Below are 24,600 nucleotides of genomic sequence, written 5' to 3'. Positions count from 1 at the left end.
ATTTCATTGTAGAAGTATACTACAGTATGTGATATTTAATGGTTGATTATTTTCACCATCTAGCTATCATCAGTAATGTTGATATGAACAAAAATGATTATATGTATAGACTTCTTTTTGATATATGCCTAGAAGTGAAATTTTGGGGTCATAAGTCACACATATGATCAGATTTAAGAAAACAATGACAAATACTTTTCCAAGGTGGTTGTGCAATTCATACTTGTGTATGGTGAATGAAAGTTTAGTTCCTCCATATCTACATTTTGATATTTTCACCTTTAAATTTTACTACACTGGTTGGGCCATAGTAGATTTGTCATTCATTTGGTGATTAGTGGTGTTGAATATCAGGGTTTTTTTTTTTTATCAGTTAGATTATTTATTTATGAAATATATACTCAATTTGGGGGGCCTTTCTGGTGGCTCAGATGATTAAAAAAATATTCCTGCAATGCAGGATACTCTGGTTCAATTCCTGGGTTGGAAAAATCTGCTGGAGAAGGGAACGGGTACCCACTCCAGTATTCTTGCTCAGAGAATTCCATGGACAGAGGAGTGTAGTGGGCCATAGTTCATAGGGTTGCAAAGAGTAGAACAGGACAGTTCACTGAGTAACACTTTCACTTTCACACTCTCAGTTTTTGGCCCACTTTTTAAGAATAAATTTCTAGAAATACTTCATATATTCTATACCTAAAGCTTTTATAAAATATACACATTGAAATAACTACTCATCTCTAGCTTGCACTTGATTTTCTCAATTCTGATTTGATGAATAAAGGATCTTTCCTTTAATAGACCCTAACTCATGAACAATTTCTTTTATAGTTAGCACTTTATTGTCCTACTTAAACATGTTTTTAAAAAGTAAAAAAATAAAATTACTTATACTGAAGTCATGGACTGATTCTTCTGTTCTCTTCTAAAAGTGTTGCTATCTGATATTTTATATTTATCTCTGAAATTAACCTAAAATTGATTAATTTGTAGGATGTGAGATGGAAGTCAAGATTTATTTTCTCCCAAATAGATAGACCAAGCACCATTTATTGAAATGGTTCCTACCAATTATGCTGCAGTGTCACCTTTGACATAATTGACTGATTATATCTACATGGGTTTTTTTCTGAATTATTTTTTTTTGCCACTAATCTACTTTGCTGTCTTTGTTGGAAATATTACACTGTCTTAATTACTATTAATATAACTTATAAAATATCTAAACAGAATCAGATGTAGAACAACTGACCAGTTCCAAATTGGAAAATGAGTACAAGTCTGTATATTGTTGATCTGCTTATTTAACTTAGAGGCAGAGTACATCATGTGAAATGCTGGGCTGGATGGTTCATAAGCTGGAATGAAGATTGTTAGGAGAAGTATCAACAAACTCACATATGCAGATAATACCACCCTAATGGCAAAAGGGAAGAGGAACTAAAGACTTTTTGATGAGGGTGAAAGAGGAAAGTGAAAAGGCTGGCTTGAAATACAACATTCAAAAAACTAAGATCATGGCATCCAGTCTCATCACTTCATGACAAGTAAAAGAGAGAAAAAGTGGAAAAAGTGACAGATTTTATTTCCTTGGGCTCCAAAATCACTGTGGACGGTGACTGCAGTCATGAAATTAAAAGAAGCTTGCTCCATGGAAGGAAAACTATGACAAATCTAGACAGCATATTAGAAAGCAGAGATATCATTTTGCGGACAAAGGTCCTTATAGTTAAAGCTATGGTTTTTCCAGTAGTCATGTACAAATGAAAATTGAAAGTGATAGTCATTCAGTCCTGTCTGACTCTTTGTGACTCCATGGACTGTAGCCTACCAGGTCATTTCTCCACTGAATTCTCCAGGTAAAAACACTGGAGTGAGTAGCCATTCCCTTCTCTAGGGGATCTTCTCAAGTCAGGAATAGAGCCTGGGTATCCTGCATTGAAGGTTGATTCTTAATCATCTGAGCCCTCTGGGGAAACAGAGACTCTTGGAGGGTACAGAACTGTGCACTCCAGGACCCAGGGGAAAGGAGCAGTGACCTCACAAGAGACTAACCAGACTTGCCTGAGTGTTTGGGAGCCTCTGGTGGAGGCTTGGTTCAGGCCATGGAGTCAGGAACACTGGCAGTAGCAATCTGTGTGTTGGCATAAGTGCTCTTGGAGGAAGTTGCCATTAGTCCTACCATAAAGCCTATATCCCTATCATAGAGTCTGCAGACTCCAGGACTGAGCTACTTCAAGTTAAACTACAGTAAGAGAGCACAGCCTGACCCATCAGCAGAAAATTGGATTAAAGATTTACTGAGCATGGCCCTGTCCACCAGAGCAAGACCTAGTTTTCCCCACAGCCAGTTACTCTTATCGGAAAGATTGCATAACCCTCTTATTTTCATCCATCAGAGGGCAGACAGAATGAAAACCACAATCACAGAAAATTAACCAAAATGATCACATGGATCATAGCCTTGTGTAACTCAATAAAACTATGAGCCATGCTGTGCAGGGGCATGCAAGACAGACTAGTCATGGTGGAGAGTGCTGGACAAAATGTGGTGCACTGGAGAATGGAATGGCAAACCACTTCAGCACTCTTGCCTTGAGAATCCCATGAACAGGATGAAAAGGCAAAAATATATGATACTGAAAGATGAGTCCCCTGAGTCATTTGGTGTCCAGTATGCTACCAGGGAAGAGCAGAGAAATAACTCCAGAAAGAATGACAAGGCTGAGTCAAAGTGGAAACGATGCCCAGTTATGGATGTGTCTGAAAGGGGAAACTAAATGTGTATATGAAGAAAGTAAAGTTTGATGTTGTAAAGAACAATACTGCATAGGAAGTGGAAATGAATCAAGGTAAATTGGAAGTGGTCAAACAAGAGATGGTAAGAGTGAACATGGACATTTTAGGAATCAGTGAACTAAAATGGACAGGAATTTGCAAATTTAATTCAGATGACCATTATATCTACTACTGTGAGCAAGAATCCCTTAGAAGAAATGGAGTAGCCCTCATAGTCAAGAAAAGTGTCTGAAATGCAGTACTTGGGTTCTGCCCTATAAATAACCAAATGATTTTGGTTTGTCTCCAAGGCAAACTCTTCAACATCACATCAATCCAAGTCTATATTCCAAACACTAATGCCAGAGAAGCTGAATGATTATATGAAGACTTACAAGACCTTCTAGAACTAATACCAAAAAAAAAAAAAAAAAAAAAGCCCTTTTCATAACAGGGAACTAGAAAGAAAAAGTAAGAAGTCAAAAGATACCTGAAGTAACAGGCAAATTTGGCCTTGGAGTACAAAATGAAGCAGGTCAAAGCTAACCGAGTATTGCCAAGAGGACACGTTGATCATAGCAAACATCTTCCAAAAATACAAGAGATGAATCTACACATGGACATCAGCAGATAGTCAATACCAAAATAAAATTGATTATGTTCTTTGGAGCCAAAGATGGAGAAGCTCTATACAGTCAGCAAAAACAAAACTGGGAGATGACTGTGGGTCAGATTATGAGCTGTTTATTGCAAAACTCACACTTAAATTGAAGAAAGTAGGAAAAATCACTAGGTCATTCAGGTATGACTTAAATCAAATACCTTATGATTATATAGTGGAAGTGACAAATAGATTCAAGGGATTAGACCTAATAGGTAGACTATCTGAAGAACTATGGTCAGAGGGTTGTAACACTGTACAGGAGATGGTGATCAAAACCATCCCCAAGAAAAAGAAATGCAGCAAAGCAAAGTGTATGAGGAGGCCTTACAAATAGCTGTGAAAAAAAGAGAAGTGAAAGGAAAAGGAGAAAAGGAAAGATAATACACGTCTGAATGCATAGTTTTGAAGAATAGCAAAGAAAGATAAGAGAGCCATCTTAAGTGCAAGGTGAAAAAAAAAAAAAAAAAAAAAGAGGAAAGCAATAAAGTGGGAAAGACTAGAGATCTTTCCAAAGGTGTGGGGGGGAAGATACCAGGGGAATATTTCATGCAAAGATAGGCACAATAAAGAATAGAAATGGTAGGGACCTAACAGAAGCAGAAGATATTAAAAAGAGGTGGAAAGCACACAGAAGAACTATACAAAAAGGTCCTAATGACCCTGATAACCATGATGCCATGGTTGCTCACATATAGCCAGACATCCTGGAATGAGAAGTCAAACGGACCATAGGAAACATTACTGTAAACAAAGCTAGTGGAGGTGACAAAATTTCAGATAAAAAATCCTAAAAAACTTTACTGTTAAAGTGGGGCACTCTATATGTCAGGAAATTTGAAAAATTCAGCATGGTCACAGGACTGGAAAGGTCAGTTTTCATTCCAATCCCAAAGAAGGGAAATGCCAAAGAATGTTCAAATTACAACACAATTGCACTCAATTCACACGCTAGCAAGGTAATGCTCAAAATCCTTCAAGTTAGACTTCAACAATACATGAGTTGAGAACTTCCAGATGTACAAGTTGAATTTATAAAAGGCAGAGGAACCAGAGAGCAAAATGGTAACATCAGTGTGATCATAGAAAAAATAAGAGAATACCATAATAATATTTACTTCTGTTTCATTGACTAGGTTAAAGACTTTGACTCTTTGCATCCCAACAAACTTTGGAAAATTCTGAAAGAGATGGGAATATCAGACTCACCTGTCTCCTGAGAATCTGTATGCAGGTCAAGAAGCCATAGTTAGAACTGGACATGGATAAATGGACTGACTGAAAATTGAGAGTGAAGTAAGTCAGAAAGCAAAACACCAATACAGTATACTAACACATACATATGGAATTTAGAAAGATGGTAACTATGACCCTATATGCGAGACAGCAAAAGAGACACAGATGTAAAGAACAGTCTTTTGGACTCTGTGGGAGAAGGTGAGGGTGGGATGATTTGAGAGAATAGCATTGAAACATGTATATCATCATATGTGAAACAGATCACCAGTCCAGGTTAGATGCATGAGACAGGGTGCTCAGGGCTGGTGCACTGGGATGACCCTGAGGGATGGGATGGGGAGGAAGGTGGGAGAGGGGTTCAGGATGGGGAACGCATGTACACACATTGCTGATTCATGTCAATGTATGGCAAAAACCACTACAATATTGTAAAGTAATTAGCTTCCAATTAAAATAAATTAATTAAAAAACATATCCTGCTTTTTAAAATTAACAATATATTATTAAAGAAAAAAAGAGTATGACAAGGATGTATATAGTCACCCTGCTTATTTAACTTGTATGCAGAGTCAGTCAGTTAGATCACTCAGTCATGACCAACTCTTTAGACCCCATGGACTGCAACACACCAGGCTTCCCTGTCCATTGCCAACTCCCAGACCTTGCTCAAACTCATCCCTCAAGTCGGTGATGCCATCCAACAATCTCATCCTCTGTCGTCCCCTTCAAACTCCTGTCTTCAATCTTTCCCAGCATCAGGGTCTTTTCAAATGAGTCAGTTCTTCATATCTGGTTGGAGAAGGAAATGCCAACCCATTCCAGTACTCTCTTGCCTGGAAAATCCTGTAGAGGGAGGAGCCTGGTGGACTACAGTCCATGGGGTTGCAAAGAGTCGGACGCAACTGAGCGACTAAACTTTCACTTTCATATCAGGTGGCCAAAATATTGGAGCTTCAGCTTCATCATCAGCCCTTCCGATGAATATTCAGTATTGATTTCTTTTAGGATTGACTGGTTTGATCTCTTTGAAGTTCAAGGGACTCTCAAGAGTCTTCTCCAGCACCACAGTTCAAAAGAATCAATTCTTTGGTGCTCAGCTATCTTTATGGTTCAGCTCTCACATCCATAACAAGAATTGTTGCTTTTGAACTGTGGTGCTGGATAAGACCCTTGAAAGTCCCATGGATAACAAGTAGATCAAAGCAGTCAATTCCAAAGGAAATCAACTCTGAATATTCATTGGAAGGGCTGATGCTGAAACCGAAGCTCCAGTACTTTGGCCACCTGATAGGAAGAGCTGACTCATTGGAAAAGACCCTGATGCTGGCAAAGATTGAAGGCAAATCAAGAAAAGAGAGACAAAGGATTAGATTGTTAGCACAAGTCACTCAAAGGACATGAATTTGAGCAAACTCTGGGAGGTAGTGGAGGACAGAGTAACCCGGCATGCGGCAGTCCATGAGACTGTCAGACAAGACTTTGTGACTAAACAACAACAATACAAATCTGGTAGTATAAATCCTACAGCTTTATTCTTACTCAATATTGTCCTGCATATTCTACTTCACTTGTGTTTTACTCCAAACAGTACAGAATTGAAAACCACAATGACAATAGTAAACCTTGTTGCCTAACTTAGAATGCTTTCAATATTTCGCTCATGTTTACTTTGGGCTTTCTGTGAATATATTCAATCACATTGAGGACATCTCTTTTTTTCCTAGGTTTTATGGAACTTTTGAAATTTATTATTGAGTGGTTTAATTTTCCGAGGCTTTTACTGCATCCATAGTAATGATAAAATTATTTTCCTTTTTTCCTGTTAATATGGTAATTTTTTGATATCTGAATGTTAAATTATGGCTTGATATCTGAACATTAAACTCCTTGGCATTTTGTCATATATATCAATGTATTCCATTCATATACAGCTCTGTCCATCACTACCACACAGTGTGGACTATTGCAGCTATGTAAAAATTCCTGAGATTGGGTAAAATGATTTTTCCTGCTGCTGCTGCTGCTGCTAAGGCGCTTCAGTCATGTCCAACTCTGTGCAACCCCATAGATGACAGCCCACCAGGCTCCGGCATCCCTGGGATTCTTCAGGCGAGAACACTGGAGTGGGTTGCCATTTCCTTCTCCCATTCATGAAAGTGAAAAGTGAAAGTGAAGTCACTGAGTCGTGTCCAACTCTCAGCGACCCCATGGACTGTAGTCTACCAGGCTCCTCCATCCATGGGATTTTCCAGGCAAGAGTACTGGAGTGGGGTGCCATTGCCTTCTCCGAGAATGATTTTTCCTACTTCTTTCTTTTTCAAAATTGTTTTAGCTATTATTTAGCTGTTTCATATAAATTCTAGAATTATCTTGTACCTTTCTATCAATAAACGTCTTCTTGTCCTTCATAAGGACAGTACTAAAATCTCTATGTATCAATTGCAGAGAATTGTCATCTTTACTGCGTTTTGTTCCAGTTCATAAACAAGGTAAATAAATGGACTTTATAGGAAAAGAAAAGTAATTTTGCCTCTAACCTAGTAATTTTTGACTGAGAATGCCTGTAATAAAAGACAGATTAACAAGAGAAAAACAAACAGAAGTTTATTAACATGTATATACCTCATGTACACATGTGAGATAACCAAGAAAATAGACTTATTATTTCTATTAAGTTTTTTTGTAGGTTCCTTTGAATTATCTACATACACAATCATGGTATTTGAAAATAGGGGCGCTATTGCTTATTCATTTATAATTTGTATCTCTTTTATTTTTCCTCTTGTTATCTTATTTCATTAGCCAAGACCTCCAGTACTGTGTTGAACAAGCATTGTGAGAGCAGATATCTTTGACTTGTTCTCAGTAGAGAAATTCCCTTCTATTCCTGATGCTTTATCATGCATGGATGTTGATTTTTTTTCAAATTGTTTTTCTTTAGCAATTGATATAATCATATGCTTCTTCCTTATTGGACTGTTGATATGATGGATTATGATTTTTGAATACTGAGCCAGTCTTTCAGCCTTGGAATAAATTTAATTTTGCCATGGCATATAATTCTTTCCAAATATTGTTTGATTTTCTTCACTACTATTTTGTTAAGAACTATATCTATCTATATTCATGGAGAATATTGGTCTCTATTTTTGATTTTGTACTGTCTTTGTCAGGTTTTCATATCAAGATAGTACTAACATTATAAAATTAGTTAAAAGTGTTTTCTTCTCTTCTATGTTCCAGAAGAGACTATGTAAAATCTGTGTACTTTAAATGCTTGGTAGAATTATCCAGTGAAATCATCTAGGACTAAAATTACTTCTTTGAGAGTCTTAAATTACAAATTAAGTATTTTAGTAGTTATTGGGCAGTTCAAGGTATCTGTTTCATATTGGGTGGGCTTTGGTTTTCAAGGAATTAGTCTGCCATCTAAATTGTCAAATTTATTTGTGTAGAGTTGTTCACAGTCGAGCTATTTCAAATCCTAAAAGATGATGCTGTGAAAGTGCTGCACTCAATATGCCAGAAAAACTCAGCAGTGGCCACAGGACTGGAAAAGGTCAGTTTTCATTCCAATCCTAAAGAAAGGCAATATCAAGGAATGCTCGAACTACCGCACAGTTGCACTCATCTCACATGCTGGTGAAGTAATACTCAAAATTCTCCAAGTCAGGCTTCAACAGTAGGTGAACCGAGAACTTCCAGATGTTCAAGCTGGTTTTAGAAAAGCAAGAGGAACCAGAGATCAAATTGCCAACACTCGTTGGATCACTGAAAAAGCGAGAGAGTTCCAGAAAAACATCGATTTCTGCTTTATTGATTGTGCCCAAAGACTTTGACTACATGGATAATAACAAACTGGAAAATTCTTAAAGAGATGGGAATACCAGACCACCTTACCTGCCTCTTGAGGAATCTGTATGCAGGTCAGGAAGCAACAGTTAGAACTGGACATGGCACAACAGACTGGTTCCAAATAGGAAAAGGAGTATGTCAAGGCTATATATTGTCACCCTGCTTATTTAACTTATATGCAGAGTACCTCATGCAAAATGCCGAGCTGGATGAAGCACAAGCTGGAATCAAGATTGCCAGGAGAAATATCAATAACCTCAGATGTGCAGATGACATCACCCTTATGGCAGAAAAGGGAGAAGAACTAAAGAGCCTCTTGGTGTAAGGGAAAAGGAGAGTGAAAAAGTTGGCTTAAAACCCAACATTCAGAAAACTACAATCATGGAATCTGGTCCCATCACTTCATGGCAAATAAATGGGGAAACAGTGACAGACTTTATTTTGGGGGACTCCAAAATCACTGCAGATGGTGACTGCAGCCCTGATACTAAAAGACACTTACTTCTTGGAAGCAAAGTTGTGACCTACCTAGACAGTATATTAAAAAGCAGAGACATTACTTTGCCAAAAAAGATCCGTCTAGTCAAAGCTATGGTTTTTCCAGTAGTCATGTATGGATGTGAGAGTTGAACTATAAAGAAAGCTGAGCACCGACGAATTGATGTTTTTGAACTGTGGTGTTGGAGAAGACTCTTGAGAGTGCCTTGGACTACAAGGAGATCCAACTAGTCCATCTTAAAGGAAATCAGTCCTGAATATTCATTGAAAGGACCAATGCTGAAGCTGAAACTCCAATACTTTGGCCACCTGATGCGAAGAACTGACTCATTGAAAAAGCCCCTGATGCTGGGAAAGATTGAAGGCAGGTGGTGGATAACAAAGAATCAGAGACAACTGAGCTACTGAACTGAACTGAATTGAACTGTTCATAGTATTCTCTTAACATTCCTTTGATATCTGCAGGATCTGTATGCTGTCTCTTAATTTATTTCTAGTATTGGTATTTGTGTCTTCTCTCTTTTTCTCTGTTATTCTTGTTATATTTTTGTCAATTTCATAAAATTTCCAAAGAAAAGAATATTGCTTTATTAACTTTTACATTGGTTTTTTTTTTTTTTTTTGGTTTGTTTTAAATTTTAATTTTATTATTTGTTTTCTTCATGCCTTGGGTTTAGTTTGTGCTCTTTAGTCTCTTGAAATGTGAGCTTAAATTACTGTTTTGAGACTTTTCCTGTTTCCTAATGCATGAATTTGATTCAAAAAATTCAGTACAGAATCATGTTGGTGTATGGCAAACCATTACAATATTGTAAAGTATTTAACCTCCAATCAAAATAAATAAATTTATATTTAAAAAAATAAAAAATAAAAAAATTGATATTTTATGTTTTGTTATGTTATGTTTTAATTTTCATTTGGTTTGATATATTTTTAAAAAATTCTCTTGATACTTATTCTTTGACCAATTAAATAATTTGAAGTTTTTATTTAGTTTCCAAATGTTTATAATTTTTGTGCTGTCTTTATGATACCAATTTCTATTTTGGTTCCACTGTAATTAGACAATACACCTATATTATTACAGATTTATTAAATTTATGAAGTTTGTTTTATGACCAAAGAAATAGTTTATCTTGGTATATGTTTGGTGAACACTTGAAAAGAATGTGTATTCTGCTGTTGTTGAATGAAGTGTTCTACAAATATAATATCTATTAGACATTACTGATTGATGATGTTGCTGAGTTTTTTTATATCATTTCTGATTTTCTGTGTAGTTTTTTAAAAAAAATTTTGAAAAAATTGTATTGAACTTTCTAACTCTGAATATGGATTTATTTATTTATCTTTTCAGTTCTATCAGTTTTTGCTTCACTTATTTTATGGTGCTGTTGGTGCATATATATTTAGGACTACTGTTTTCTTGATAGACTCCCTGCCCTTGTACTATTATATAAATTCCTCTTTGTCTCTGATAACTTTTTCTACTCTAAATTCTACTTTATTTGATATTAATATAATCTCTCATGCTTTCCTTTAACACGGGTTTTCTTGATATATCTCTTACTCCTTTTACTTTTAATGTGTCTATAATGTAATATTCGAAGTGAGTTTCTTTTACACAGCCTATAGCTGGGTCATGTTTTTTAATCCACTCTGTAATCTGCCCTTTAGTTTTAGTGGAACCTCCATTTTGCTGTTATGCTCATTTTTGTTGTTCATTTTTGCTCATTTTATTTCATCTCTGAGGTTTTCATTTTTAAAATTCTTCCAAGTGTGTTTATTATTGCTTCTTGAAGCATTTTTTATCAAGGCTACTTTAAAGTCTTTGGTAATTATAATGCCTCCATAATTTTTTTGTTAATTGTCTTTTTCCATTCAGTTTGAGATCTTGTCTTTGGTGTGATGAATAATTTTCAGCTGAAACTTAGACTTTTTGGATGTCATTGAAATTTAAACTTTTCATTTTATCTTGCTTCTTCTGACACAACATTGGTAGGGGAAAAAGGGGCATCACTTCATTTCAGCCAGGTGGAAGTAGAAGCCTGGGATTTCCACTGGGTCTCCACTGATAACTGAGGTGGCCCTTGTCATTGTTGCTTGGTGAGGGTGGAAAGTTTGATTTCCTATGTGGCCTCTATTAATATGTTCCTGGCTGGAGGGAGTAGTGAATGTATCTCTACTATTCTCCACATGGCCTCACAGATACCATAGTGGAGGAATAGTTGTATTTTTGATGGCATTCAAAGTCCTGATTCTCTTCTGGGTCTTTTCTCATATCACCCCCCAAGGACAGGGTGAGGCATTTTGTTAGTGTTGGTGGGGATGGAAGTACTGGCTCCCCAGTTGTCCTTCACAGACATTTTTAGGGAAGAGGAAGCTTGTTATCATTGAAAAGGAATTAATATCTTGATTACTATTTAATTTTCTGACAAAAATGCAGGAGGAGTTTTGGGATGCCTTATTATACCCAGTGAGATGGGATATCTCAGCTCCCCACTCAGTCTTTGCCAATATTGGTGGGAGTGGTGTAATAGTTTTTGTTTGTGTTTTTTAATGTGGTAGAGTAGACACGTCATTATCTTGGAATTTTTTTGTCTTTCTGGCTGCCCCTTTCTTTAGCTAGAGAATGCAGGGTTTTGTTGTGGCTCTTTTTTCCTATAATGGTTGCCATTTCCGGACAGCTTCATCAGCTTCAAATTTGGGACTTATGAAGCAAAAAGAAAACAGGAAACATCATCATGTAGTTATCTTGTGTCCTGAGTTACGTAGATAACTTACCTTATTGTCTCCAGCTTTCATATTTGTGTGTGTATGTAAGAGAGAGAGAGAGAAAGAGAAAGCAATGTGTCCAGACTTTACAATTACACTTAGTGGAAGGAATGGGGAGAAGTATGTCTACACCATTATCTCAGAAGCTGCGGCCTGAATTACATTTTTAGAAAAACTTGTAGAACTCAAAAGCCAGGTGTACTGTTTATTTTCTATTTGTCCCTCTTAAACTTTTCTATGCTAATCTTTAGCCCAGAAAATTATCCTCTACAAATTGCAGTGTTTATGCTTTCCTGCCTTCTGGCTTCCCACTGGGTTTAGTCGTGGAGCTCCTCTAGAAAAAGATCAGAAGTTCTTTAGGAAGAACTAGAAGAAAAATGTTAGAGTAATTAGTTTCCTTCCTCACTCCCTGCCAGGCCACAATTCTAGCAGTGACTTCATTCCTCTAGCCACTGTCATAGCAGCTTCTCAGTACCAGTAGGCATTTACACTGCTCTTGCAATGAGGAATAACAAGTCTAGGACTCATAAGATCTCCCTAATGTTGCTCCTGGTATTTTCACATCCTTTGTTGGTTTCCTTAACCCAACACTGACCGCTATATTCACAGTTGACCCTTAAAAAAACATGAGCACTAGGGGCACTGAACCTGACATCACCACCACCACCCTTAGTCCTGCAATTGAAAATCTGTGTAAACACTACAGTCTATCCTCCATAGCATGGTACCTGAATTCACAGATTCAACCAAGTATAGATTGTGTAACACTGTGCATGCATGCTAAGTCACTTCAGTCATGTCTGACTCTTTGGGACCCTATGGGCTGTAGCCCACCAGGCTCTTCTGTCCAAGGGATTCTCCAGGCAAGAATACAAGAGTGGGTTGCCATGCCCTCCAGGGGGTCTTCCTGATTAAGGGAAAGAACTCATGTCTCTTACATCTCCTGCACTAATTGGGGGGTCAGTTCAGTTCAGTTCAGTCACTCAGTTGTGTCCGACTCTTTGCAACCCCATGAATTGCAGCACGGCAGGCCTCCCTGTCCATCACCAACTCCCGGAGTTCACTCAGACTCATGTCCATCGAGTCAGTGATGCCATTCAGCCATCTCATCCTCTGTTGTCCCCTTCTCCTCCTGCCCTCAATCCCTCCCAGCATCAGAGTCTTTTCCAATGAGTCAACTCTTTGCATGAGGTGGCCGAATTACTGGAGTTTCAGCTTTACCATCATTCCTTCCAAAGAAATCCCAGGGCTGATCTCCTTCAGAATGGACTGATTGGATCTCTTTGCAGTCCAAGGGACTCTCAAAAGTCTTCTCCAACACCACAGTTCAAAACCATCAATTCTTCGGCGCTCAGCCTTCTTCACAGTCCAAATTTCACATTCATACATGACCATAGGAAAAATCATAGCCTTGAAAAGACAGACCTTAGTCGGCAAAGTAATGTCTCTGCTTTTGAATATGCTGTCTAGGTTGGTCATAACTTTTCTTCCAAGGAGTAAGCATCTTTTAATTTCATGGCTGCAACCACCATCTGCACTGATTTTGGAGCCCAGAAAAATAAAGTCTGACACTGTTTCCCCATCTATTTCCCATGAAGTGATGGGACCGGATGCCATGATCTTCTTGTTCTGAATGTTGAGCTTTAAGCCAACTTTTTCACTCTCCTCTTTCACTTTCATCAAGAGGCTTTTTAGTTCCTCTTCACTTTCTCCCATAAGGGTGGTGTCATCTGCATATCTGAGGTTACTGATATTTCTCCTGGCAATCTTGATTCCAGCTTGTGCTTCTTCCAGTCCAGCATTTCTCACGATGTACTCTGCATATAAGTTAAATAAGCAGGGTGACAATATACAGCCTTGATGTACTCCTTTTCCTATTCGGAACCAGTCTGTTGTTCAATGTTCAGTTCTAACTGTTGCTTCCTGACCTGCATACAGATTTCTGAAGAGGCAGGTGAGGTGGTCTGGTATTCCCATCTCTTTCAGAATTTTCCACAGTTTATTGTGATCCACACAGTCAAAGGCTTTGGCAAAAGTAGGAAGTCAAGAAACACCTGGAGCAACAGGCAAATTTGGCATTGGAATGCGGAATGAAGCGGAGCAAAGACTAATAGAGTTTTGCCAAGAAAACGCACTGGTCATAGCAAACACCCTCTTCCAACAACACAAGAGAAGACTCTACACATGGACATCACCAGATGGTCAACACCGAAATCAGATTGATTATATTCTTTGCAGCCAAAGACGGAGAAGCTCTATACAGTCAACAAAAACAAGACCAGGAGCTGACTGTGGCTCAGATCATGAATTCCTTATTACCAAATTCAGACTCAAATTGAAGAAAACTAGGGAAAACCACTAGACTGTTCAGGTATGACCAAAATCAAATCCCTTATGATTATACAGTAGAAGTGAGAAATAGATTTAAGGGCCTAGATCTGAAAGATAGAGTGCCTGATGAACTATGGAATGAGCTTCGTGACATTGTACTGGAGACAGGCATCAAGAACATCCCCATGGAAATGAAATGCAAATAAGCAAAATGGCTGTCTGAGGAGGCCTTACAAATAGGTGTGAAAAGAGAAGCGAAAAGCAGAGGAGAAAAGGAAAGATATATACATCTGAAAGCAGAGTTCCAGAGAATAGCAAGAAGAGATAAGAAAGCCTTCTTCAGCGATCAATGCAAAGAAATAGAGGAAAACAACAGAATGAGAAAGACTAGAGATCTCGTCAAGAAACTTAGAGATACCAAGGGAACATTTCATGCAAAGATGGGCTTGATAAAGGACAGAAATTGTATGGACCTAACAGAAGCAGGAGACATTAAGAAGAGGTGGTCAGAATACACTGAAGAAATGTGCAAAAAAGATCTTCACGACCCAGATAATCATGATGATGTGATCACTAATCTAGAGCCAGACATCTTGGAATGTGAAGTCAAGTCGGCCTTAGAAAGCATCACTATGAATAAAGCTAGTGGAGGTGATGGAACTTCAGTTGAACTGTTTCAGTTGGGGGGTAGGGGGCTTCTTTACTGCTAGTGTCACCTGGGAAGCCTGTGTAACACTGTAGTATATATTTATTGAAAAAATTCATGATAAGTGGAAACACACTGATCAAATCAGTGTTGTTCAAGGGTCAATTGTGCTTCGTTCATAAAACTCTCTGAACACATTTGTTTCCTGCTAGGAACATGATTGATATTTATGAGTTTATTTTTTAACTTTGGCTTCTCTTTGGGGGCCATTAGAAGTAATGTCCCACAAGTCAATGCTTTATTGATCCTTCCCTTGATAAATGTGGAGCCCTATACCAAGGTCACAGGTGTGAAGCCTTGTACTAATGTCACAGGATAAAAATCACTGGAACTGACCAAGCCCCATAGCAACTGTTGTTATGAATCTCCAGATCTAAACCAGCCAGTTCCCTGACCCCACATTATGTAAAACACCCATCCTACAGCATTCTAACCAATCACCTACAGCCATGATTCCTGTGGGAATTTTTTCTGTCTTGAGGCTATAAAAATTGGCTGCAAGCCTGCAAAAGTGTTCTACTCTCCCTAGAGCTGGCCCGCTGCTCTAACAGCATCTCCCACTCTAATTAACTTTATTTTGTTCTAATTCTGCCTCATGTCTGGAAATGCTTTTCTAACCCATGCATGGACCACAACAACAAGATTCATTTCCAAAATCATTTATAGTTTTGTTACTTTCTTAGTTCTCTTCTCTGTAGAATTCATTTGATCATCAATTTCCTATTCTTCTATTAAATCTATTCTCTTTTATGCCCAGAGATAAAGCCACTTTGCTTCATAAGGAGATTTTACTGTGTGCTGTCAAAGAAGAGACAACAGGTCCAAAACAGTGTGTCACTTATGCTAAGTTCACACCATCAAACTGAGACTTAATATTTAACCTAGTCATACTTTCAACATCCCTCAGGCATGTAATCTTAACTGGTCATTCTGGCACTTCCTGATCAGCACTAGTGAGATAATCTACCTGATATATCACCATGCCCAACTTTTTGTCACCCCATGGACTATAGCTCTTCAGGTTCCTCTGTCTATGAAGTTTTTCATGTAAAAATACTGGAGTGTGTTGACATTTCCTACTCCATGGAATCGTCCCCACCCAGAGATTGAACTTGTGTCTCCTCTGTCTTCTGCACTGGTAGAAGGATTCTTTACCTCTGCACCACCTAGAAGCTGAGTTTATGAATCACTGAATAAAGCCAATTAGGCCTTTAAATTTACTCAGTTGAATTTTGTTTTTAACAGATTTTTGGCTTTTTTTCATAAAAATAGTCTGCTGAAAATATGCACTACGCATCTGGTTGATTTTCATCTTAAGTAGCCATGGGATATTAATCTTTGTTGGCTATGGAAACTAAACCATATTGGCAGGTTAAAGTACAAGACTGGAACTAAGAATTCTGGTCAAAACAGTGAAACTAGTGATATCTCCATTCATTTGGCATCTGTCTGTGAGCATAACCTCGGTTCAAATAGAGGACATTGGTGAGGGATCAACTGACATATAGTGAGAATGACCTGGTTGCCTCATCACCAGTAGGTTTCAAAGGAATACTGTGAGTCTAATTTTGTTCTGATTCTGTGAAAGAAGAATTTATGAAAATGAGTTTAAAAGTTTGGGGAAAACAGAAAGCACTATAAGCCTTGGATTTTTACTTTAGTTAGAAACAAACCTGATCCTGGCTAAATTCTTAACCTTTTAATTCCAGATCCTATCTCTCAAAAGCACTCTTTACTTATGCCCATCTCAGCTTTATATAGAGAAAAATTCCAACAGCAAATTATAATCATCTTAATTTTAGCTCCAAAGCTAGAGTGATATTGTTTATATTACAACACCACATTGTATGGAATTTTGAGACTTCAACAGATGGAATCCATAATATTATCCATTTATGCTTTATTTGTGACCCCATAGACTACACAGTCCATGGAATTCTCCCGGCCAGAATACTGGAGTGTGTAGCCTTTTCCTTCTCCAGGGGATCTTCCCAATCCAGGGATTGAACCAAGGTCTCCCTGATTGCAGGCAGATTTTTTTTACCAACTGACCCACAAAGAAAGCTCTATACAGTCAACAAAAACAAGACCAGGACCTGACTGTGGCTCAGATCATGAACTCCTTATTATCAAATTCAGACTCAAATTGAAGAAACTAGGGAAAACCACTAGACCATTCAGGTATGACCTAAATCAAATCCCTTATGATTATACAGTGCAAGTGAGAAATAGAGTTAAGGGCCTAGATTTGATAGATAGAGTGCTTGATGAACTATGGAATGAGGTTCGTGACATTGTACAGGAGACAGGGATCAAGACCATCCCCATGGAAAAGAAATGCAAAAAAGCAAAATGTCTGTCTGGGGAGGCCTTACAAATAGCTGTGAAAAGAAGAGAGGTGAAAAGCAAAGGAGAAAAGGAAAGATATAAGCATCTGAATGCAGAGTTCCAGAGAATAGCAAGAAGAGATAAGAAAGCCTTCTTCAGCGATTGATGCAAAGAAATAGAGGAAAACAACAAAATGGGAAAGACTAGAGATCTCTTCAAGAAAATTAGAGATACCAAGGGGACTTTTTATGCAAAGATGGGCTCAATAAAGGATAGAAATGGTATGGACCTAACAGAAGCAGAAGATATTAAGAAGAGGTGGCAAGAATACATGGAAGAAATGTACAAAAAAGATCTTCACGACCCAGATAATCATGATGATGTGATCACTAATCTAGAGCCAGACATCTTCGAAAGTGAAGTCAAGTGGGCCTTAGAAAACATCACTAGGAACAAAGCTAGTGGAGGTGATGGAATTCCAGTTGAGCTGTTTCAAATCCTGAAAGATGATGGTGTGAAAGTGCTGCACTCAATATGCCAGCAAATTTGGAAAACTCAGCAGTGGCCACAGGACTGGAAAAGGTCAGTTTTCATTCCAATCCCAAAGAAAGGCAATGCCAAAGAATGCTCAAACTACCGCACAATTGCACTCATCTCACATGCTAGTAAAATAATGCTCAAAATTCTCCAAGCCAGGCTTCAGCAATACGTGAACCGTGAACTCCCAGATGTTCAAGCTGGTTTTAGAAAAGGCAGAGGAACCCGAGATCAAATAGCCACCATCCATTGGATCATAGAAAAAGCGAGATAATTCCAGTAAAACATCTATTTCTGCCTTATTGACTATGCCAAAGCTTTTGACTGTGTGGATCACAATAAACTGTGGAAAATTCTGAAAGAGATGGGAATCCCAGACCACCTAACCTGCCTCTTGAGAAATCTGTATGCAGGTCAGGAAGCAACAGTTAGAACTGGACATGGAACAACAGACTGGTTCTGAATAGGAAAAGGAGTACGTCAAGGCTGTATATTGTCACCCTGCTTATTTAACTTATATGCAGAGTACATCATGAGAAACACTGGACTGGAAGAAGCACAAGCTGGAATCAAGATTGCCAGGAGAAATATCAGTAACCTCAGATATGCAGACAACACCACCCTTATGGCAGAAAGTGAAGAGGAGCTAAAAAGCTTCTTGATGAAAGTGAAAGAGGAGAGCGAAAAAGTTGGCCTATAGCTCAACATTCAGAAAATGAAGATCATGGCATCCGGTTCCATCACTTCATGGGAAGTAGATGGGGAAACAGTGTAAACAGTGTCAGACTTTATCTTTTCGGGATCCAAAATCACTGCAGATGGTGACTGCAGCCATGAAACTCAAAGACTCTTACTCCTTGGAAGAAAAGTTATAACCAACCTAGATAGCATATTCAAAAGCAGAGACATTACTTTGCCAACTGAGGTCCGTCTAGTCAAGGCTATGGTTTTTCCTGTGGTCATGTATGAATGTGAGAGTTGGACTGTGAAGAAGGCTGAGCACTAAAGAATTGATGCTTTTGAACTGTGGTGTTGGAGAAGACTCTTGAGAGTCCCTTGGACTGCAAGGAGATCCAACCAGTCCATTCTGAAGGAGATCAGCCCTGGGATTTCTTTGGAAGGAATGATGGTAAAGCTGAAACTCCAGTACTTTGGCCACCTCATGCGAAGAGGTACTCATTGGAAAAGACTCTGATGCTGGGAGGGATTGAGGGCAGGAGGAGAAGGGTACGACCGAGGATGAGATGGCTGGATGGCATCACGGACTCGATGGACATGAGTCTGAGTGAACTCTGGGAATTGGTGATGGACAGGGAGGCCTGGCGTGCTGCCATTCATAGGGTTGCTAAGAGTCGGACATGACTGAGCGACTGAACTGAACTGAACTGATGCTTTATTTGACAAATATAAATGTATTCTAAATGTTTAAATAATGTGGTAGAGTGATATGAATATTGAGATATATAGGAAAAAAGTTATTTCTGGAAAACATAAAGTCTTATGTTTGTCATAAGGTTTTTTTAATGGTAATTTTTATTGAAGTATAGTTGCTTTATAGTGTTGTTAGTTTCTGCCATACCACAAAGTGAGTCAGTGATAAGTTTATACATATCCCTTCTTTTTTGGATTTCTTTCCCATTTAGGTAACCACAGAGCATTGAGTAAAATTCCATGTGCTATACCGTAGGTTATCATTGGTTGTCTATTTTCTGCACAGTAGTGTATATATGTCAATCCCAGTCTCCCAAGTCATCCCTCGCTTGTTCCCCACCACCCAATGTCCATATATTTGTTCTCTACATCTGTGTATCTATTGCATAAGCTTTTAAAAGTACATAAAAGTAGGTGGGAAACACAGCAAATGAATGTAACTGATATTAATTGTTCCTGAGACTGAAATTGCTCAGGAAGAATTCCTAAGAAATGTAACCTTATCTCAACAGGGGAAGACATTTGAGTAGAGACAAAAAAAAAAAAAAAGTATGGTATTTCAGGCCTTGGAGTATTGAAGAATTGCAACGAGGGTAATTTAGAAGAGGTAAGCACTAACTATAAAGCTGAAAAAGAACTGAGTCTTGCTCTGGGTTTCTGCATGACCTGAGGTGATGAAATTTCAAAAAAGAACCCAAGAATGGAAGTCAGAACCAGTTCTGGACCTGGATCCCTCAATAACTTACTATATGCTTAAGAAATTCACTTAGTTTCTCTGGGAATTTGTTTCTCATTTATGTCAGAAGGATGAAAGATTAGATTAAATATATACTTAGATCTCTTTTAGTGCTAAAAATGTATTAGTGAATCCATTTTCTAATGACCAATAGAGAAGAATTTGAGTTTTTTGAATTGGGAAGTTATAAGATGAAAACAGCATTTCAAGAAAGTAAAGCTTTTTTACTTGGCTGAGTGTGTACAAGGAAAGCCTACTGCAAAGGGCTCAATGATTCTTTCAGTCCTATATTATTGTTTTAACCATTGGTGATGAGAAAATAAAAATATTTCTTTTCAGGTCACTTCTCATCACATTTTGAAATAGCCAACACCAAAGTAGCCCTGCCTCTTTCCTAGGTTTATTCTTCCTTGTCATTTGTTTTTTAATGAATAAGGAAGCCCCATTGCCACATGGAAACTATTTAAGAATATTTGTTTCTGTGCATGTTCAATGAAACGTTAATATATTTCATCAGATTGCCCCATCAAGGGTAGCTCACCAAAACTTTCAAGGACTTGGTGAAAATCTGAAGATGGAAAGGAAACTATAAAATCAGGAATAGAATAGTATGCTCTGATACAAACCTTTTAGTTTAGCACTTCTTGTCCCAAACGTTTTTCTCTTTCTGACAACTCTATCAACCCTTCTTTATATTTCTAATACTTTCATTCCCCCCATCACCCCCAGCACAAACAGCTACTGTCTTGGTTCAGACACAAAGTGGGTTAGAGAAATATAAACCCTAGGGTCTCAGATTCATCTTCTGTGTATAAGAGAACCGTACATGGTATTTCTTGATTCTCTGCTTTCTTTATATATATATATATGAAAGTGAAGTCGCTCAGTTGTGTCCGACTCTTCGCGACCCCATGGACTGTAGCCTACCAGGCTCCTCTGTCCATGGGATTTTCCAAGCAATAGTACTGGAGTGGATTGCCATTTCCTTCTCCAGGGGATCTTCCTGACCCAGGGATCGAACCCAGGTCTCCCGCATTGTAGACAGACGCTTTACCGTCTAAGCCACCAGGGAAGTCCCATATCTATATGTGAGTAACATAAATAGATGGCCATGTGTGTTGACCATGAACCACTAATAGATTTTGAAATTATCTTTGTGACACTGTCTCATGAATAAATTGCCACCAAATTCTGTGGTAGTTCAACTATTAGTTCTATTTTTTACACTCTTGGTTTCTGCTTTTGAAATACCTAGCTCTACAAAAAAGAAGTTAGAAATGTAATGTAGGATTGACTTCAGAAACAAAAGTTTTTACCTGATTTCCCTTTTCACAGAGAGATAGTCTAGGGTGTTGTTATGGCTGCAGAGAGCAGATGTCTTGGCTTCCTTTGCAACAGGGCTATACTCTTTTCTGTTTTCTTCTGCTATGTCAGCCCAGCCTGACTGTCAAATCTATTTCATTTCATGTTCAGACTCAGGACTCCTGACTCTGAGCCAATTTCAGGGAAGATACAATCCCTATCGCCAGTCTAGGAGAGTCTTGCTGTTCAGTATCTGATAGCCCACACTCCTGGAATGATCACAGGAAACCATTTTTCCTACCTATGTGTTGGATCTTGCCACAGTTTCTTGATTTGATGCTTATATGTTATACTGGAAGTGCAGTCATGGTGTGAGCAAATTCACTGATATGTGGCCTTACTCTTCATACCTCTTGGGTAGTTGTTGTGATTGTTTAGTCACTAAGTTGTGTCCAACTCTTGCAATCCCATGGGCTGTAGCATGCCAGGCTTCCCTGTCCTTCACTGTCTCCTAGAGTTTGCTCAAATTCATGTCCATTAAGTCAGTGATGCTATCTCATCATAGCATCCTATGCTGCCCTCTTCTCCTTTTGTCTTCAATCTTTCCCAGAGTCTTTTCCAGTGAGTCAGCTCTTAGCATCAGGTTGCCAACATTTTGGAGCTTCAGCATAAATCTTTTCAAAAAATATTCAGGATTGATTTCCTTTAGGATTAACTGGTTTGATATCCTTTCTTCCAAGGGAATCTTAAGAGTCTTCTCCAGCATCACAGTTTGAAAGCATCATTTCTTTGGTACTCAAGCCTTCTTTATGGCCCAGCTCTCACATCCATACATAATTACTGGGAAAACCATAGCTTTGACTATATGGATTTTTCTCTTCATTGTTCTATCCAAGGTTGCAATTTTCTCACTAAATTGATTGATTATTAAGAACTCTATGACTTATGCTTGGTTATCTGCTTACTTTAGCCAATGACAACCTTCTCTACTAACCAGTTCAAATTTTTACCCACCCAAGTCAAGACCAATTTTTATATGCTCTTATAAAATAAGAGTGAGAGCCCATTGACAACTGAGAGGGCTTTCCTTTCTAAAGGTCAATGCTAGAGCTTCTGTCTCATATCTCCCACTCTGCTACTGAGATCATTTCCCCTCTCCTTTAAAGTTTTTCTTTTTTTCCCCTTTCTTTTTCTAACCCCTGAATAGTCATACATTTGTGACTACAGAAACACTTTGTGGTTCTATATTTCAAAGCTCTCCAGTGATCTGTTTGGGGAAAATCAGAAAAAAAAAAATTAGTTATTGTATTAAATGTCTGTCAATATGACCTACTTGGTGATTAAAGTATTCCTTAGAGGCAAAACAGCTTTAATTCTTGATTTCCAAGAATCAGTTCTCAGACTTGGATATGAATCAAAATGCAGTTTTATCAACAAATAGTGCTAGGGCAACTGAATATCTAATTGCAAATGAAGGCATTCAACTCTTCACTTCATAAACAAAAATTAACTAAAACTGGATCAGCAACATCTATATGAGCCCAGATCATAAAACTATTAGAAGAAAACATAAGCATAAGTCTTCATAGCCTTGAATTTGACAATAGATTCTTACATATTGATAGCTTACAGTGAATGATGTCGGATTCATAATCTCCAAAGAAGATTTAGCTTTGGTACTAGGGACCAGTCTTGAAAACTCAGAGCTTTTTTTGTGGCAGAAGTTTTACTACAGTGAAAAAGGACAGAGAAAGCTTCTGACACAGGCATCAGAAGGGGGACAGAGAGTGCCCCTCTCACTAGTCCTAGCAAGGCTTTATATACTTTTACCAGACCCACTGCAATAACATACATTTTAAATTAACAAAATTAGAACTAACAATTGAAAGGTCTTATCAGACCCACTCCCACATAAGATAACAGGATGAATCAGAAGTTCCTGTTAAGAAGGAGAAAAATGTCCTCAAGCAAGATACATTGTTATATAATCATTGTTATATATCAATGTTATATATCAATCATTGTTATATAATCAATGTTGTTATATAATCATTAGCACAGAGCTTAAGGAAAAATATACGGTTGAGACATTAGCTCTGGGCTTAAAGAAAAAACATTATGTGACTAAGAAGAAGGAATGTAGAAAATAAAGTTTGTCCTTTTCTCCTCCTTGAGAGCTTTGGACCCTTTTTTCCTCCTCAAGGGCCCTGGGCCCCTTCCTCCTTGAGGACCCTGGACTCCTTATCAACCTACTTAAGAATTAATTGTCTCAATTTGGTTCTGAAAGCATGAAAAGCAAAATAGGTGCATTGGACCTAGTCAAATTTTCTTTTTAAATTGTGCATTAAAAGATATTATCAAGAAATAATACTATTTAATTCTCAATAGTATTAATACTATTAAGTGTTAATGCTCTAATACTATTAAAATATATTATCAAGAAATATACTATCAAGAAAGAGGAGTATTTAAAGAAAAGGAGAAAATATTTGCAAATCATATGTTTGAGCAGGATTTAATACTCAAAATTATATATATATATATGTATAAGGGGCTTTGAATAGATGTTTTTCCAAGAAGATAAACAAATGCCCAATAAGCATAGGAGAAGATATTCAACATCACTAATCATTGGAGAAATGCAGGTCAAAACTGCAATGAGATGTCAATTCACACCTAGTAAGAAAGCTATAATAATTTTTTAAAAGGGAAATGCTTTTTACATAGGAAGGTAAAGTAGTGTAGCTACAGGGTAGAGCCGTTTGAGAGTTTCTCAAAAGTTAAACACAGAATTGCTTTAAATCCCAGAAATTCTATTCTTAAGTATATACACATGAGAATTGAAAACAAAGACTGAAAGAGATACCTGTATCAATATTCACTGCAGCATTATTCACAATAGCCAAAAAGTGGAACCCCTAAGTGTCATCAGTAGATGAATGGATAAACAATATGTGGTATATCCATATATATGATGCAATGTTGTTTAGACATAAGAAAGAATGAAATTCTGATGCAGGTACAACTTAGATGAACTATACTAAGTGAAATAAGCAAGACCAAAAAAATCTTCATTTATATTAAATATATAGAATAGACAAATTCATAGAGACAGAGAGTAGAGGTTACTAGGGATAGGAAGGAAGAGGAAATGGAGAGTCATTATTAAATAGGCACATAGTATCTCTTTGGGATGGTGGAACAGTTTTCAAAAGAGTAGTGATAGTTGTACAACACTGTGAATTTTGTTGTTGTTGCTCAGTTGCTCAGTTGTGTCTGACTCTTTGGGACTCCATGGACTGAATACACCAGGGTTCCTTGTCCTTCACTATTTCCCAGAGTTTGCTCAAAGTCATGTCCATTGAGTTGATGATGCCATCTAACCATCTCATCCTCTCTTGCCCACTTTGCGAACATAATGAA

Source organism: Budorcas taxicolor, chromosome 13 (assembly GCF_023091745.1).
Source record: "Budorcas taxicolor isolate Tak-1 chromosome 13, Takin1.1, whole genome shotgun sequence".
In the NCBI taxonomy this organism is placed as follows: Eukaryota; Metazoa; Chordata; class Mammalia; order Artiodactyla; family Bovidae; genus Budorcas; species Budorcas taxicolor.
Note: the sequence above shows the minus strand (reverse complement) of the source record.